General features: G+C 36.2%; 1 long non-coding RNA gene across 3 annotated transcripts in view; it reads right to left on the bottom strand.

Annotated features, from left to right (window-relative positions):
* LOC125175566 (uncharacterized) overlaps window positions 1-19,899 on the bottom strand; it is a 547,675-nt gene that overhangs the window by 23,588 nt on the left and 504,188 nt on the right. For 2 of the 3 annotated variants that reach the window (XR_007155875.1, XR_007155877.1), the window contains one exon: window positions 8,315-8,392. The exons of the other annotated variant lie outside the window; for it this stretch is intronic. This is a non-coding gene — a long non-coding RNA (uncharacterized LOC125175566). The remainder of the gene's footprint in view (window positions 1-8,314; window positions 8,393-19,899) is intronic. 3 annotated transcript variants of the gene reach the window in all.

Genomic DNA, 19,899 nt, shown 5'->3' with positions numbered 1-19,899 from the left:
TGAATAAGTAGTTGGATAATGAATTTGGAGTTCAGAAGATGGGTCTGTGCTAGAGAAGCAATTTAGAGATCCTTGAGCATATCCACAATAATTAAAAGAGAGAAATTAGGTCACTCAAAGAGAGGACTAAATGAATAAGAGCCTCAAAGAACCAAGGATGAATCCCAGGGTTTTATTAAGTAAGAGGACAGAAAACTAAGTAAGTACAGAAATGAGGGACATTCTCAGAAAGGTTAGAGATCTGATCACACAGCATCCACATGCTGGAGAGTACAGGTTGCAATTTTACTGTAGTTTACTCTAAGGTTATCCATTTAAGGACTGGATAGAAAATGAAAGACAAATCTGGATTTGAAATAATAGAACCGTGGAGTTAGAGAAATATACATTGAGAATGATCAAGGGAAATGAGTTTGCATTAGTTTTTGACTGCTGCTATAACGATTTCCATAAACAAAATGGTTTATAACAACACAGATTTGTTATCTTGCAGTTCTATGAATTAGGAGTCCCACATAGTTCTCAGTGAGCTAACATCAAAATGTTGGTCAAGCTGAGTTTCTTCTGGAGGTTTTTGGGAGAGATCTATTCCACTGCCCTTTCCAACTTCTAGCAACTGCCCACATTCTTTGGTTTATGGTTCCCTCCTTCCAACTTCAAAGCCAGGAACATTGCATCTCTTTGACCATTTCTTTTGTAGTCATATCTCAACCTTCCTCTCTCTTCCATTTTAGGGACCCTTGTGATTACATTGGATTTACCCAGTTAATCTAGCATAATTTCCCCCTTTTCAAAGTCCTTACTTAAATTGAACAAATAGAGTCCCTTTTAACATTAATACTTTCTGTTTCTAGTAATTAAAGCATAGACATCGTTTGGGGCAGACAGACATCATTCTTATTCTGCTTACCACACTCTTACAACCATACAAGGTTCTAGTGCATGTCTGTGGGTCTTTGTGTGTGTGTATGCACATGATTCACATTATTTGTGGTACTTATGTTCCATGGAGTAGCTGAAAATGCTGAATTAGAGAACACAAAGCCATTGCTGTTTGGAGAAAATAGACATAGTTCCTGTGAGCCACTGGTCATACATTTTGGTTGACTGATCAATAAGTAACCTTGTTTTATGTGTATTTGCTTAAAGACACCTTTTTAAATATATACTGTTGACTCGTTAACATTGAACTAACAGCCAATAGCACTATAACTCATGTCTGAGCAAGGCTTATCTAACACAAATATTTTGTCTGTAAAGCATATCACAGCCTTCTTGCTCTTAGGAACAGGAAAAAGCATTTTACCTCTATGCTTAGGTATCATTTTAAACAGTGATATCAACAAAAAGCATGAAAAGTGAAAAATATGGCAATAAATACACCATAAAACGATACTTGTTTACAATATGAGAGCTGAAACAAAAAGGCAGAGCTATGCCTTGTTAGACCTCATCTGGCAATGTGTGTGCTAGGCAACTCAAAGTTTTCACTCTTCTGTGCATGTTCATATCCACGAGTGACCACAAAAATGCCACAAGTATTGGTTTTCAGATTAAAAATACATTTTAGTGTGTTGGCAAATTTGGAAATTTAGAATTTATGAATAATGACAATAATGATTGACTACATATCCACATACATATACACACATATATGAAATTCTTGGGGCGCATGGGTGGCTCAGTCGGTTAAGTGTCCAACTTCTTCTCAAGTCATGATCTCACAGTCCATGAGTTTGAGCCCTGCATCAGGTTCTATGCTGACAGCTCAGAGCCTGGAGCCTGCTTCAGATTCTGTGTCTCCCTTTTTCTCTGCCCCTCCCCTGCTCATGCTCTGTCTCTCTCTCTGTTTCTCTCTCTCAAAAATAAACATTAAAAAATTGTATGAGATTCTTCACAAAAGATAAAGTGCAATGTAATTCATATATTTTTAGTTTAGAGAAATATGTTAACATCTTAAAATCTCCCTTGACTAAAATTATCAAGATTCATGATGGTGATATTACTTTTCACTTTTCAAAATCTTTTCCTGAATCCTCTATTATCTCTTCCCAACAACATTTTTCCTTCCTTGTCAAATTCACTAAAAAATAAAACCAAAAAGTAGAAAAAATCAATAAAATGCAAAAGGTAACCTTAAAAATAGACAAAGACAGTTGTTCTGCTGTTCTAAAAGACCACAAAAAATTACATGCATGGAAGATGGGAGGAGCAGGATTCCAATACAGCAGCACAGAAAAGAGTTGAGCTGCTCCATTGTTTTGGAGTTAGGTAAATTCATGAGAAAAAGGCTGGGGGCCAGGAAAGAAATACAGAAATAGACACAATTATTTTAAAAGGATGAAACATGTTTTATGCTTACATCAATTTACAAACAAGGAAAATTACACTCTGGTCCTCAGGAGGATGAAATGAGCCAAGAGTTGAAAAAATACCACCCATGCATCTGAAGACCGTATGGAAATATGGAAAAGAAGATTCTTTATGTGCCTTTCTAAATTAAAATTAGGCAACAAGCAACCAAGTTAAATCTTACTGAAATTACAAATGTACTTCCCTAGTTTTCTTTTTCTAATGGAGTCAACATGTTCTGGCATGTACTGAGTGAAAGGTCCATGAGGATACACGTATGTTTTGTGTTTGTGTGCAAATATCTGTGTCTCTGTGTGAGTCTACATCTGTGTCTATGTAGATGCAAAACTTAGCAATTAGCGACAATTTAACACTGTCTAAAGTTCTTGTCATCTGAAAGCCCAAAACAAGTAACTGAAAATGCTGCACCTCCTCCTGAGTTGCAGACTTCATCACCCACATGTGAAAAACAGAGCTCTTGAGTTTATACCAGTAAAGATGCAAACTTGCTCCCAAATCCTAATATTCCTCACATGAGAAAATCATATGCATCAAATCGTTCAAACCAAAACAGTAAGAATCATCTTCTATTTCTCTCTTTACTTTACCACCCACATCCAAACCATCATCAGATCTCAATTCTAACTTTAAGCATACCTTGACCCACCCATTTCTTCCCATCTTTACCTCTACAACCTTATTTCCGGCTCTTTTTTCTTTCTGGGTTATTTCAAACCCCCTCAATTGGTTTCCCAGGTTTTACTTTAGAAGGAGATAATTTTTTTTTTTCAAATATCATTCATGTCACATTACTTGTTGCTTGATACTCTATGGTTACTTTCTATTTATAATCTAAATTACTAAGTAGTTGACCAGGTTTTACATAATCTGGTCCCTGTTGATTTGCAACAACTGATACCAACTCCTCTAAGCCTACCTACAGTTTTCCTGGCCTTATTTTAACTTCCCAAACACCAAACTCAACCCTATGTTGGGATCTCTGCCCTAGTCTCTTTGTAAAGTCCGACAACTTCAGACACTTTCACTTTCTATGTGTTTTATGGTTTCCTAACACTTAGGCTATTTTAAGTAACATCTATCTTTAATTTAAATATTCCTTTTTTCTTTTCCATGTTCAATAGAGTATGAACTTCAAAGAATGGGGAATTATTTGTCCTTTCCTATACTCTTGGGTGTAACCTAGTCCCTGGCATCTAGGAAGGTTTAACTGGATATGCATTGAACTCATATAACTACTGTTATAGGACATAACAAAATGGGGGCACCTGGGTGGTTCAGTCGGTTAAGTGTCCAACTTCAGCTAAGGTCATGATCTCACAGTTTGTGGGTTCAAGCCCTACATCGGGCTCTGTGCTGATAGCTCAGAGCCTAGAGCCTGCTTCAGATTTTGTGTCTCCCTCTCTTTCTGCCCTTCCCCTGCTCACACTCTGTCTCTCTCTCTCAAAAATAAAACATTAAAAAAAGAAAAAAAATTAAAAAATAACAAAATGTCATATTTAATATTAATTGAAAAGAATTAAGAAACAGTACAAAAAAGGCCAAGCGATGGTGTATGTTGTGTATAGTATCATCCATTCATTTACTCATTCATTCAGTTACTTATTTAGTCATTGTTTTTCAGTTTTAGATGAATTGCAAATAATATTTATCATAGATATCTCTTTTCAACAAATCATATTCACCCAATTTTTATTAAAATCCATTAATTTTGCTAGACAGTGATAATATGAAAATGTAAACATTCTCCAAATTGCTCTTAGTGTGAATGGGTTGCAGAAGATTTGTTAGTCAAGGCCTAGGAAAGAAATTCACACCAAATGTTAACACATGCAAGTATTTTCAATTTTATGTAAAAATTCAAAGTAACCTTAAATGCACTCCTTTTGTACCTCTGAAATATTATTCATTTAAGAGTATAAATGCACTACAAATGGAAAAGAATACAGAAGGAATATAAGTTATAGGAGAACAAATACTTTCCTAAAAGCATATATAAGGGGTAGGGATGAAAAGAAAATGGAGCTTAAACCAGTAAATAGAATATTTTAACATTTCAGATAATTGAAAAGTATTGAAGTATCTTGATTATGGACAAGCCACATCCCTGGGTATATTTAGAGGAAACTGCACAGAAGATAGAAAGTGACCTATTGGTTGGGATTGGAGATATCCTGGCTTCCAAGGTATAACCAAGTATTGCCAGGTATTGCAACGTATGACCACGTATTGCCAAGGTCAAGAGTAAATACTGAAGTTCAAGAGGTGAGAATGGCTTGAAAATGCATGATCATAAATGGAAAAAATATATTTGGATTTCACCCAAGATATTCTCAAGCTACCAATTCAGAGAATATTTTGGCAAATCATGTATCTGATAATAGACTTATATTTTATGCAGAATATGAAAAGACCTCTCAAAATAATTATGTTCAGTGAAAGAATCCAGACCAGAGAGTGAGTGAGAGTGAGAAGGAGGGAGGGAGAGAGGAGAGAGAGAGAGAGAGAGAGCATATCATGTAATTCCAATAGATGTAAAATTCTAGAAAATTCAAGTTAATTATATAGTGACAGAAAACAAGTCAGTGGTTGCTTGTGTAGGGAGGAAATGGGGATTACACAGATTGTCATAAGGTAACTTTTGCGAAAAACTTTTAGAAGAGAAGAGTATGTTCACTATACTGATTGTGGTGCTATCTCACAGGTGTATGCAAGTGTAAAAACTTACCAAATCATATGTATTAACTTTAAATATGTGCTGTATGTGACACCTCAATTCTACCTCAATAAAGCTGTTAAAACCAAAACATGGCAAAAATTAAAACAAACTAAAGACTTGATTGGCCCTTTCTAGTCCATGTGTGCCAAAAAGCTGTCACCTATTATTGCTCCCAAGACATATTTCATGTTATTTTTCTCTATAGAACATAGATGCAATTTACAGAGAAAACTAATTTTCCTCTGGATGACTGTGCCATAGACTAAAATAGAGGGCCTCTGTCAGAGGCCTGTCTTGCTCCAAAAAAGCCTATAGTCAAATTTACCACTGATAAAACAATCTTACCTACCGTCAGATCAAACCCATCTAAGTTATGAGCACTATGTGTCCTAAGCAATATTCTGTGTCCTAAGTCAATAAAGGGCCACCAAGCATTTGCAGGGAACCAGCAACATGGGTAAAATTAACAAAGAAAACAAACAAACAGAAAAGAATAAAAAGAATACCAAGCTAATTATAATACTAGGACATACTAGAATATACATATTACATAACTAAAACAACACAAGATAAAAAAGAATCTCTATAATTAGTATACTCAGAGATATCTGTGAATAAACTTTAGTTATTAAACAAAGGAAAATACTACAGAAATGGAAAAATCAAGGATTAAGACTGAACTCTTAAATGTTAAAGCATTATGTTGAAATATCGTTGAAATATAATAACAACACAAAGACTAAATACATTGAAAATCAAGAAACCTCCAAGATTATGGAACAAAATGAAAAATAAAGAGAAAATTATGAGGGAAAAGACATGTAAAAATAAATGGAGAGGTCTAAGGTTTGTATAATATAAGTCCAAGAGGAAAAGAAAAGTGTGAAACAGGAAATAATGAAAAAATAATGGTCAGTAATTTTCTAGAATGGGAGAAAAATTGAGTCTGTTTAAAAGGGTTCAGTGACAAGAACTGATGAAAAATAACTTACGTATAATGGTTTGAATGCTTCTAGATATCGAAAAAACATAAAGGAATAAGAATCAGAATGACATTGAACTAGATTAGATATCAGCAATAATAGATGCAAGAGACAACTGAGTACTTCCTTGGACATTCTGAAGAAAATGATTTAGAACAAAGATTGCACTATATGTTATTGTGTGCATGAAGAATAAAAACTGTTCAGAATGCTTAACTCCTACAGACTTCTGTTAAGAATTTCCTTGGGGCACAATTCTGTTAAGAATTTCCTCAGGAAAATGGGGAAGGAAGAGAAGATAGAAGATCTGGGGAAAGTGTTACCTAAATCCAGAAAAGTAACAAACAAATGGAAATCTAGCCATAGTGGATGGTCCTGGGTGAAGGATTTTTCCAGGAAGGAAAGAGACTTGATAGGAGGAAAAACAAATATCTATCAATAGATATAGATAGATATAGATATAGATGTTATAGATAGATATGGATATAGATAGATGTAGATATAGATATAGACATAGATGATATAGATATAGGTAGATGTTTTTACCATGCATATGATATGATATGTATATCTTATAATATGGACATGGATAGAAGTGTGGGAAAAGGAAGATGCAGGACATAACACAACAAATGACATTGGAAAATGCAGGGAATAAAAAAGCAATAAAGGCACAATCAAGCTATGAAATGATTGAAAATATGTCAATATTTAAAGTGAGTGAATGGCTGTAAGAGAACTAATTAAATGTTGGTGCCCATGATAAACCAAGAGATCCTACATTAGACTTAAAGAAAAGGAAATTAATAAGACACAGAATTTAGTTCAGTATTAAAAAAAAATATTTACATGGCAATGATAACCTGAGGACAGGTTAAAAAACATTGTTTTTTAATTTTTAAATTAAACATATAGATAAAATACAGAAGATATCTTTATGATTACAGAATATAGCTGTTAATAACATTATAGCTAAATTTCAGTAACTGTAAAATCAAAGGTAGAGCTGAAAGAAGGTGGAATGGGGAGGAAGTTTGAAAAAATACAGGGAAGCTAATATCTTGGGGAATAAAGAGATGGAAAACTGAACTGAGTTTTAAGTATATTATGTCAAGTCAGAAAAGCAGTCAACGAAAAACCTAAAAGCAACATAAATACCAGATGTTGACAAAAGAAGAGGTGGCAAAAAGGATGGTACAATCGATCTAGATCCATACATTTTGTATTGAGTGGTCAAAAATAGTCTGCAATTATTAACCCAAGGATAGAACCATAAGCATGTCAGAGTAATAAAGCTAAATATAAAAAAAACCCTCTAGAAACAAAAACACTAAAAAGTTGTATCTAGGAGAGGGACCGAGGATGGAGAAGAAGGAAACAAGAGACAATTGCTATTCAATATGAGGGATTCTGTGATTTTGATACCGACTACATCCATCACTCTATTAAATGTAACAGTGGTTTAAAAATCAATTAATATTACATATTATATTTTTAAAATTAATTTATTTTTTTATTTAGATTCAAGTTAGTTAACATACAGTGTTGTCTTGGCTTCAGGAGTAGAACCCAGGGACTCCTCTCTTACGTATGACACCCAGTGCTCTTCCCAAAAAGTGCCCTTCTATTTTTAAATTTCAACGAATAGTGGGTGACCATTTCATTGTATTTATATAAAAACCAATCCCTATGCTTTACACAATTCTGCTTGATTGTTTTTTTCCTGTCCAGTCACTAATGACAGACTGTAGTATTAGCAAATTCCGGAGTTAGTGGTCAAGACTCCACAGTAGACAGCAAGTCACACATACCCCTCCCTGCTACTTTCCTTCATTTCGCTCCCTTTAACCCCTCTCATGGATATGAACCTCTTTCTTTTTCCAAAGTTTCCTCCAGAACTCACAGGGTTCACTGCCGATTAATATTTGAATCCTCAACTCTTGAAGGTCAAAACAGTAGCAGAAACAATAATGGTAACAAAAATTCCTGTTATCTTAAATAAAGAAAGTCATGGTAATTTTATCTGTTTATGTGTTCTGGGTTTTAGATTTTCCCAAACAGATTCCAAAACTATATTTTACATTTTCCAACAGTTTCCAGCAAAACTTAGGGTTTTTACAGCAAAATAGATGTACTAGGGATCACATGGGGAAAAAAAGTATTTAAAAATATTTTTTTTAATCTTTCCCAATGTGGAAAACCTCAGAAAATGAATGTTTTGAAATGGCAGGTTCTAACTTACTTGTGTTTTCTTGTTATTACTAGTATCACGTGTCTTCTGGGAATGTTATAAGTCAGAAGTTCAGGAAAGACCACAACCCTGAAATACAACCACAGCTTCTTGTTCAAATCCAAACACCAAACACTCGTATTCAATTTCCTCCATCTATCAGCCTCATTGCAGCTACCTGACCTCATCTTTCTTTTTTTTAATTTCATTTTATTCAGTAAGCATGTATTTATATCCTAGTTTAACTTCACTGTTCCCAAGGCTTTTAACAGAGTGGTTTGCTCTCAAGTAAACATGAAGTGAATTGTTTTCCATTAGTTAAACTCACAGGAATATCCTAAATGCTTTCTTTGCCAGTCAGAAAGAGCTCAGACATGCTACCTTCATTAAAGAGACTTAAATTAGTTCCTTAGGCAACCTTCAAACCCCATGGAACAGAATTCTTAAATTCTAGACCCTCCATTCTCTTTAGGAGACTCTGACCAACCACAGAAGTCACAAAAAGCTTCAGGAGATAATCTGAAAAGAAAATGCTTAATGTTTATTTTTGTTACAAACCATTGTTATTGATGTGTTTATAATTTCTTTTAAGTAGTTTGTAAATACATATATGTAACAAATGATTTGTTATGTTGTTTTGCTAATACACACATCTTTTAGACCAAACTCAAATGCCTTTAAGAGCCAGGAAAGATAAATAACAATTTATAAAGTAACCATTTATACACTATGCTTCATCCTATCTAAGGCTTCCTGGCTATAAGACAAACATTATTTATATTACATTAAGGAAAACACATGCTGCCGATTAAACTATAATAAAATACTTACACATTATTTAGAGTACGTACTTGATACTTATTTTTAAAAAACGATTAAGCCAAATTTAAATGTATTTCTATCAAATACCTTTGTTCATTTATAAAAATAAAATATAAAAAATAATAGTAGATACAGATTCTTACAACATCTTCCCATTTAGGATCTCTCAATCTTTTCTCAGCTTGGAGTCACCCAGGTCCATAGTTTATTGCACAATATCATCATCTGTATATTAAGAATATTGGTAATGGAACTTATCTTAAAATGGTGCTCTACACTGGTCTCTTGACATTTTCATCCAAGCCACTGCTTCCTATTCTGCAAATCTTGATGTCATCACATCTTTGACCTTTCTAGAAAATCTAAGCAGGATTTCAGACAACAGCCAAACTTCTATTATTTCCTCAAGTACTCTTAAACAGCTTTGCTGACTGAAACATCAAGGATTTGAGTTGTCCTATCAGGCTACTTAGGATTCCAACCAGTCTGTGTAGCCATTTGAATCGTGCTGCCCAACAACATTTGAATAATGGCATCAGTCTTAAGACCCACCCAATGTCTGGGGCACCTGAGTGGTTCAGTTTGTTAAACTCTTGATTTTGGCTCAAATCATGATATCACAGTTTATGGGCTTGAGCCCTGTGTCAGCTCACACTGACAACGTGGAGCCGGCTTGGGATTCTTTCTCTCCCCCTCTCTCTCCTTCCCACCCCTAATAAATAAATAAATAAATAAATAAATAAATAAATAAATATAAATAAGACCCACCTCATTTTAGAAAAAATGTCCATACTGAAAACAAAGGAACGTATTAAATACACAGTAGGGTTTGCTGAAAACTAGATAGTGCATGCAGAATTAAAAGACATATACATTCACGAATTCTATTTTTTTTTAAGATATAGATGGTCATAATAAAGTAAATGTGAGATCCAAATTCAAATAGTAGGCTTCAAGTTCACAATCACTTCTTTAGCCTGAAAATACTGAGCAAACAAAGAAACATACTATTTGCATAGATTATCTGCTTCTGCACAACTGTACATCTATTTAGGTTACTTATCTATGTCATTTTCCCATTTGTCTCCAATATTAAAACTCTTTTTTTAAAGTTCACTTATTTATTTTGAGAAAGAGAGAGAGAGAGAAAGAGGGAGAGAGAGGAAGGGGCAGAGGGAGAGGAAGACAGAAAATCCCACACAGACTCCATGCTGTCAACACAGAGCCCACCTAGGGTTGATCCCACTAACCACAAGATCATGACCTGAGCCGAGATCAAGAGCCAGACACTTAACCAGCTGAGCCACCCAGGCACCCTTTAAAACTTTTCTTAAGTTAAAAAAATAGAACCACAAATCTACATGGTTTTAATTAGTGAATAATTTAAGTTTAAATAGCTAACAACAAAAAATGTTAGTTCACTCATATTCTTAAATGAGTTTGTTTATCCCTTTGTTTTAACATCTAAAATATATTTATCACACTTATTTAAAGTATAGCAGGTTAATTATCTAGGGCTTTATAATAAATTATTTCAAAACATAGTATCTTAAAACAATAAAATTATTTCTCAGTCTCAATGGATCAGGGATCCACTTACAGTTTAGCTGGATGCCTTTGGTTCAATGTCTCTCATTAAGTTGTATCCCAACATCAGCCACACATACAGGCTCATCTGAAGAAAGGCTCAGCTTGTGTGGTCATTGGCATGGCTTGCCACAAAAGCTATTTCTCCCAAGGGTTGCCTCAGGACATGCCAACTGGCTTCTTTCAGATCAAGTGATCCAAAAGAGAGCAAAAGATAACACCCAAGGCAGAAGCCACAGTCACTTTATAACATAATCTTAGAGTTGACATCAATAATTTCTGCCATATTCTATTTGTGAATACCAGGACGTGCAGGTCATTGGAGCCATCTCAGAGGCCACCTACCACATACAGCTATACATGATGCCTGAGGAAAAGTTGGACAACTAAATTTCATCATCCATCCTTTTCTTATCTGTTTATTCCATAAATATTTATTGAGTTGCTACTAAGAACCAGTCATTATGCTTGCTGCTGAGGTTGCAATGCTTAAACAAAAAAGAATGATAGGGGTGCCTGGGTGGCACAGTCATTTAAGCATCTGGCTCTTGATTTTGAGTCAAGTCACGATCTCACGGTTTGTGGGCTCGAGCCCCATGTCTGTGCTGTCAGCAGAGAGCTTACTTGGGATTCTCTCTCCCTCTCCCTCTCTCTCTGCCCCTCCCCTGCTCACACTCTCTCCCCCTCTCTCTTTCTCTCAAAATAAATAAATATGTTTAAAAAAGAATGATAATTGGAAGCCAATAAAGGCATAAAGCATAGAATATTTTGAAAGATGACTATATTTTAGTAAGCTGGAAAAGTCCAGGTTTAGGAAATAATAGCAAAGTCATGGATGAATGAAATGGCATGGCTAATGTTGGCAATTGTAAATCACTGGCACTACCTGTGAAAGAGTGAAATGGATAGTCATTAGACATGATTTTGAAAAGTAGAACGAATCCATAAAGGATCATAAAGGACTAGTTTAAAGGATCTGTCTATTACCATTTAAGATGTGGGAAAACACTGTAGCAGTTATTAACATAATCATGGTAATGTTGTAGAAAGACTACGCTCACAATGTCAAAGATTAATTTTAGGAATGCTAGAGCCAGGAAAATTATTTATATAAAGCTCCTAGTTGAGATAGGATATGATTCAATTAGCACTGGAAGTAGAGTCTGAGGAGAGATTCAAAAGTTATTTAGGAGCTATAATTAATGAGATACAATCCTCACTTGAATATGGTAGGGAAATGGAGGACAGGGTCAACACTGGAATGAATTCAGGCTATTATTGGTTTTGGTAAAAATTGGCATCATTTAAAATTATAAGATATGCAGTGTAAGAAACATGTTTTGTGGCAATTTAAATAATGTAATCCTGACATTTAATTTGTGGTACCTGTGGCCATAAAGCATAGTTTCTGAAAGCATAGGCTTTATTTATTTTTTTAACGTTTATTTATTTTTGAGACAGAGAGAGAGCATGAACGGGGGTGGGGCAGAGAGAGAGGGAGACAGAGCATGAACGGGGGAGGGGCAGAGAGAGAGGGAGACACAGAATCGGAAGCAGGCTCCAGGCTCTGAGCCATCAGTCCAGAGGCCAACGCGGGGCTCGAGCGCGCGGACTGCGAGATCGTGACCTGAGCTGAAGTCGGTCGCTTAACTGACTGAGCCACCCAGGCGCCCCAGCATAGGCTTTAAAGAAAGAAATGTATGCATTGCAATACTATTGGAGTCTACAATGTAAACGTGACAGGTTTTTAACTTCTTAAAGTAGACACACGAATCTCTCTACAGGCTTGGGAAAAAAAAGAGTACTTTGACACATAAATCTTATAAAAGTAAAATTTTACTTCAATAGCTGGAAAGATATATTATTAGCAGAGGGATGCATAGTGTACCTGGCCAGGGTTATTCAGTGAGAGGATTACCCTGAGTATCTGCATATTATCTCAGGAAATCCTCAGGTAGGTGGCATTGGTACTCTGCAGCCAAGCTCTGAGTGGGATATTACAGAATTTCTTCTGCCCCTTTTATATCACAACTGCATTTATCTTTAGCAAGCTTCACCTCGTCAATCCAGGTTGGGGTAAAATATCTTCTTCTGTCTCATCAGGGTCAATTTGCTACATTATTCTCATGTTTTATGATGATGACTGAGTATCATGCATGCATGGGTCCAATTCAACTGTAAGATTATAATCTGTATGTGGGTATGAGGTTACAAGAACTGGGACAAACATAGCCCAGTAGGGCTGTCCAAAGCATGTCACATTCCAATCGCTGGTTGTGGACTTCAGTGTTGCTCTCTTGTTTCCTGTCCAAACTTAATAACCAAGAACTACATGGTGCATGTGGTAGTTCTTTCTACCTTGTTATGAAACATGTTATTGCTAACTTAATAAATATTGCAAGGTGCACTGTCTTATATTCCATAAGTGAACAGTGTACTGTTCTCATCCTCAGACACCAATTGGAAGTATTTTTGAACCAATTTCAATTCCAGTTGGCTTGTTTTAAGAGACAGACACTAAAACATCCCTGCACTCTTAAAGTTTCTTTTTTTCCGAAATCCCTGACGGATTTATGTACACAGAATATAATATATTTCACAGAGTGCATAAATTCTTCAAAATTCAAACAGGAAGTTGAGGAACAAGTGATTTAGTATTAGAATTTCATAAATTCTGTCGAGTAACTTCTTGTTGAAATGTCATTTGTTTTCTTGTAATGATGTCACCAATAATTTCTGCGGTGGTGAAAATATTAGAAATCATACTTTTCAATTCCCATTCTCTTATTTCTGGAGAGCTTATGATCATATTTTGAGAGATAATACCCTACACTATGCAGATCCCAACTGGTTCAGTAGCTCTCTGAACTACTGAGATAAATTGCTGTGGAAGGTGGCAAGGTATGGAACGTGCCACTACCATCATCCCTTCTCCAATAAAAGGGAATATTTTATATAAACCTATGGGTCAGCCAGTCAGTAATATCACTTTAGTAGGGTAAATTACTAGTATTTAAATTTATTGTAGTATTAGTATGGATTGTAGCTATCTGTAAATTGTGACAACTTTCAATCTATTTCCCCCATTGTGGTGGCCTCTGGAATGAGGACATTCTGCTTGTACTCTGGGGAAATTTTGCACAGTTAATACCATGCTTGCTCCTGCATCCTCATAGCCATCATTACAGAAACATTAAATGTACATTCTTCCCTTTCTAGATTGTTTTAGATTGGTTGGTTACAATGACTCTTTTAGCTAGATATAGAGTTACAATTGGCCGGGGCATTGTTCCACCTTTTAGTGTTGGTTAGGTAAGTGAGAAGTCCATGGCTTACTACTATTCTTTTCCTATTCCCTCATTACTGTGGCTGTAAAATTATTTTCTTGGTTACTGGTATCATTTTGGTTATGAATAATCTTACTTTTTACTTATTTATAAATTATTATACTCATGGTTGTTCAATGTGATTAATGAGGATGGTAATGGTTATAGTTGCTATAATCATAGTCTCTCTAGATCTGGAGAAATAATTTGGTGCAGATTAAGGGATATTGTTTACCTTGAGTGATGATAAAAGTAGTAAAGATCCTGTTAGTCCATTCACCAAATGTGTGTTTCCTATGTCCCATGGGGAACAGTTTCTGATGCTATTGTTATGGAGTTTCCTTGCTGGCCCAACAGGTTGTCTGAATGCTTGCTTCATTTTTGGTTAGTAGTACCAAGTGTTTTCCAGCCCACAGGATAGCATCCAGCCAGCCTAACCATGCTGGCACAGTTTCAGCCATCTGTGTAAGTAGGTCTATTTTGGAATTCGAAAATGCAGGTGAAGAACTTCTCCTTTGATGAGTATTTATATTTTGCATGTTGGGAGATTTGTGCTATTTCTACTCAAACAAAGCCCCTCGCTTCAAAATATTGATCCATAAATGAATCAGTTTTTGATGGACCATTCTGCCAAGCCCATTACAATTTCATAAGCCTTTGTCTATAACTGCCCAAGGTATATGGTTACAGTAAACCTTGTTGAACATCATCCAGGCTGTATTCAGTGCTGCTTACATTGAGTGGGTGGACCAGGTCAGCTGTCAATGGTGCCAAATCATCTGTCTTCCAATTTCTACACAAAGTATACCAGTTATCTGAGACAGTAAATCTAAACTAAACATATATGTAAGATACATTCAACTTGGATATCCAGGATACAAGAGCTTCTGAATAGGAGGCCCAGACACTCATAGGCTCTTTTACTATGGCAAATCCTCTCTTTTCAGGTAGTATACCAACCCAGTAGAGCAGCTGGTCATATTTCTGGATAAACCACTTTTGTTTGAGGTTTGATGATTGACATATCGTGTTACATTGATTCTGTTCCATCCACTATCCTGCAATGTCAATCCTGATACGTGTATTTCTGGATTCTAGATGACAGTATGTTCCATCATATCTATTTCAGTGGCCTCCAGGATACCATGGCATGTAAACAGTTTGGGATCTTTTCCTCAAATATTCTATAACATTGGTGAGTATAAGGGAATATGGAATAGAACAAAAGAAGCTAATTAAAGTCTACACGAGCTGTATTCAATTTGGGTGAGACTAAGACAATAATATTATAAATTCTTAAGCATTATGTAGCCCAGGCTTCTTTAATTCATTCTAGGATCTGGGCTTGCTGTTCTTTTATTGCATTTAAAATAACTTTAGAAGGTACACCAGAAAGTCCCCAATATGAAGAATATGGGCTCAGCTATGGACTGAAGAAATGTCGATCCTTTTACTTCATGCTGGGTGGGATGATTTCAACAACTTTTGGCAAACTTTATTAATAAATTTTACCATCATGGGGAGCCCCTGCATTTTCTCTGTATTGATTTTCCCATCTCAATGCCGCCAAGATGGGTCTTTACCTTGCTAAATATACAATCTGGTGGAATTCAACTTTACTTCATCAAATCAGTTTTGGCCAACTCTTCCGTAGGTTTGCAAATACTGTCCTTAGTTGCCATACATCATTCTAGTGACATATTTGATGAAATAGAGGTTTCCAAAGATGTAACACCTGTGGTCTTTATTACTTGTCTCTTCTTTGTTGATTATTAGCCATGCTGCAATTTAGGGGCAGTATCCTGGAGTACCTAGGAACATAGACTATAAAGCCAGGCTGCCTGGGTACCAGTCCTGGCTCTACTGTTTTCCAGATATAGAAAATTCTCAAAAATACAGATCAAAATAGTACCCGCCTTAAACACTGGGTTGAGGTAAGGGTTAGAAGTGAACAAATGCAGCATATATTTTATAACAGTGTCTGGCACAAAGTAACTACCCCGATAGTGTGAACCATTGGTTAAAATTAACTGGGAAGACACAGTTACCAGGCATTTCCTGCCTGAGGAAATGCCTTGTGCCATCTTTTGGTGATGAAAATGGCCCCCCAGTACATTCAGTTTTGTCACACATAGATAGGACTAGAAAAATAAGGATTTCTTCTTCATGGGACACTCCTCACCAGATTGTTTCTTATCCATCCAGCTTTATTCTTTTTCAGCAGCATAAATTTAACTAACAAAAGAAACTTGTGCATGTTTGGAGTATGCCTGTGGGCTCCAACCTCTCTACACTTGAGTAGTAATTAAATCAATCAAAGTCTTCCTCTACTATGATTCCAAGTGCTTTCAGAATGTGCAAGTGCCTGAAGCAACTTCTCCCCTTCTGCTTTCAATTAACTTATCTCTGCCCCCACCTGCCCAGTGAATTGAGAGAAAAGGTAGAGTATGTCTTCCAAGAAGTCTTGTCCATTCCTATGCCTTGTGCTTCCTGACTGATGCAGATACCCACTGGAACTTCCTTCCTGCCAGACTGCCTGGGATCTTTCACAGGACCCCATACTGAGCTGTAAGCAGGTACAATATTGCTGGTTATCCCTGTAGAGAAGAGTCTATTCCCTCGTTAGGATTTTAACACTTAAACTAGGTCATTTTTACTAAAGCATATATTTTGTGTCCAGAAAAGTAGAATGCTGGTGAAAACTGAGCACTTTTAGGTGGGAAAAATTTTAGGAAGCACTGTGAGGGCAGGATGGACTCGCCTGAGAGAGGTCAGTCAGCATGTGCCAGTTCTTTTATGCTCAGTGCAGTGGTGTTGGGTACTGACGTTTGAGGCGTTCCCTGTAGTCCAGGGAAGATCCTGCCAGGCTGCAGGAGCTCCGAGCATATCCTTGAGAACTCCCAAACCTATGACTGTGAGATTCCAACATAATGACTTTATATCAATATGAAAACTACCTTTTTAGCCAGGATTTAACTTTTGCATTCTGGTTACAATTTTTATTGTCACTAGAATTGTCATGTCATACTGCCTACAGGAATTCACAGTGACTAGGAAGCACATGTTTACTCATAATAACAGCTACACGACCATGGTCAGTATGTACACAGTACATGCACATTGTCAAAGGACAGTGAAGAGCCAGTCTCCTCGGCTCTCTGTCACTTGGTAGTGGAGAGCTGTTAAACAATGTACTTAACGTTTCTGTACTGTAATTTCCTTCACTGTTAAATGTGGATAATAATATGCCAAGATACTTGAGATGATTAATGGCATTAATTCATATAACCTAGAGTGATTAGTTCTATTGTTATTGTTATTACTATTGTCACTATGACTGTTAACATACTTCTTAGCATGTAAGATTTTTGTTTCTTTATCTAATAATGATAAGCATATATTAAGCTTATACTCTGTAAATTTCTATGCTACATAAATTGTACGAATCTTTTTTCTAATGTTTTATAACAATGTACAAAGTAAGCCTTATTCATAATCTCATTTGCAGGTAAGTAAATTGAAGGGCAGCAAGTTTAAGTAGTTTACCAAGAGTCACTCAACAATAAAAAAACTTTACATCTTGCTATTTCTTCCCTCTCTACCTTCTACCTTCCTTCCTTTCTCCCATGCCTTTTCTTTCCATCCTTCCTTCCTTTCTTCCTTCTTTCCTTCCTTCCTTCCATCCCTTCTTCCTTCCTTCCTCCCCTCCTTCATATTTTCCTTCCTTCCTTCCTTCCTTCCTTCCTTCCTTCCTTCCTTCCTTTCTTCTTCCCTTTTTAATATATACTGCCTTGTAATTTTGCCTTAATCTAACTGGGTTTGGTAATTTTCACAAATATGGAAACCTATCTTGGCTTTTTTCTCACCCCTTCAATACCAAATATAATCATAAGCATGCTCAGCAAATTTCAGGAGGCTATGCATGTGGGTAATAGAGTATGGCCTATGGAAGAAGGCTGAATTACAACAGAAGAGAAGGAACATAGTGACTTATGTGGACTGCACAAAATTGTTGAACATCTCAGGACTTTAGTTCATTCATCTGCATTCATTAAATTATTTTAGTTGGTTTTGAGGTAACATATTGTCTATCATTAAAGGTAGTGACTGGCATTCAAGAACTGTTCAACATATACTAATTAATACCCTCCAAATCATTTACTTCAAGCATATATTTGTTATTAGACTTTGAACATTTTATTTTTTTAATGTTTATTTTGAGAGAAAGAGTACAAGTGGGGAGGGGCAGAGAGAGAGAGGGAGAGAAAGAATCCCAAGCCCCTAGCGCAGAGCCCAGCATGGGTCTCCATCTCACGAAATGTGAGATCATGATTTGATCTGAAATCTGTTCTGATGCTTAACCAACTAAGCCACCCAGGCGTCCCTAGACTTTGAATATTTATATGACCATTTAACCTCAGCATAATTTAATATTGTTTCTTATACCAATACTGCAATAATTCCATTTGGATAAAGATATTAGGCATTTGGGTTTTCTCAGTTACAATATTGGGTGGGTTTATTTAGTTTAATACTTCAAAGTGGAATCAAGATATATTTATTTCTAAAAAATCCCAAGTCCTGCAATAGTGAGTAGCTATTCTTTCTTGAGAGAAGAGATGGGATGGGGAAGAATGTTTTGGTTTTAATAAATCTTAGTCTATCATATAGGAAGAAGGTTGTCCTGTATTTGAGATACCAGAAACAACTGGGATCTGTGGTAGACATCATGATTAATGTTGGGAATTCAGTCTAGTGTAAAGACTGTTCATAATTAAAATGAACATAGGAATGTAAAGTATTTCAATGTAAGAACTGTTTAAATAAGTGGTCTCTGAGGTAGAGCTGGCAAATGAAGTGAGAAACAGCCTCTAAAATCTTGCTTTAAGCAGCATTTTCTTGCTTATTAATTTGACAGCTTTCTCTGCTGCTCTCAAGCTAACTACAGCAGTTTTAATCAGAAAGGGAACATGTTGTCAAATTGCTGTGAATCCAAGCCCATCAAGAGTGTGGAATGCCTTCAGGATTTAAAAGAACCTTGAGGGGTCAAAGCTCTTACTCCCTATTTACTATGTCTAATGCCATCAACTTCCGTGAACGTAACCAAGGAATTAAAACACTGATAATGACTGTCTTCTGCTTTCCTTCGTCTACTTCACCTATTCTGTAGGATTGTGCCAAAGTTATGTCTCCACTCACAGGAGATGTTATCTTAGTAAGTACTGCAAATTTTGGTGCTATCTCATACAGAGTGTGCTGTGTTTAAATGCTATGACATAGGGGCGCCTGGGTGGCTCGGTCGGTTAAGCGTCCGACTTCGGCTCAGGTCATGATCTCGCGGTCCGTGAGTTCGAGCCCCGCGTCGGGCTCTGTGCTGACAGCTCAGAGCCTGGAGCCTGTTTCAGATTCTGTGTCTCCCTCTCTCTGACCCTCCCCCGTTCATGCTCTGTCTCTCTCTGTCTCAAAAATAAATAAACGTTAAATGCTATGACATAAAGTCTGTTACAGAAAAATAAGCACTGATCATACTGCTGCATTAGTCTTTGATTTTTTTCTTATGTCACCTATGAATATTTTCCTGGAATGGCACAGATGATAGAAACCATCTCTGCTTTGTAGTGCACTCTGTTTAATTAAAACACATGTATACTGGAAACAAACCATCACTGCACACAGTTCCATGGAAACCAAATACGGGAAATATCTCTGAAGTTCCCAGCTTACAATTCTTTCTTGCATATATAGAGTTAATTTAGGAAAATATTATTGGGCATCAGAAATACTTTATTACTTTTGACTTCTTTTAATGAATTTCATTCAATATGTCGCTCATTTTCTGACTCAGCACCCTTCCATAGTTAA

Source organism: Prionailurus viverrinus, chromosome A1, assembly GCF_022837055.1.
Source record: "Prionailurus viverrinus isolate Anna chromosome A1, UM_Priviv_1.0, whole genome shotgun sequence".
Lineage (NCBI taxonomy): Eukaryota > Metazoa > Chordata > Mammalia > Carnivora > Felidae > Prionailurus > Prionailurus viverrinus.
This window is presented reverse-complemented; position numbering and strand designations above follow the sequence as displayed.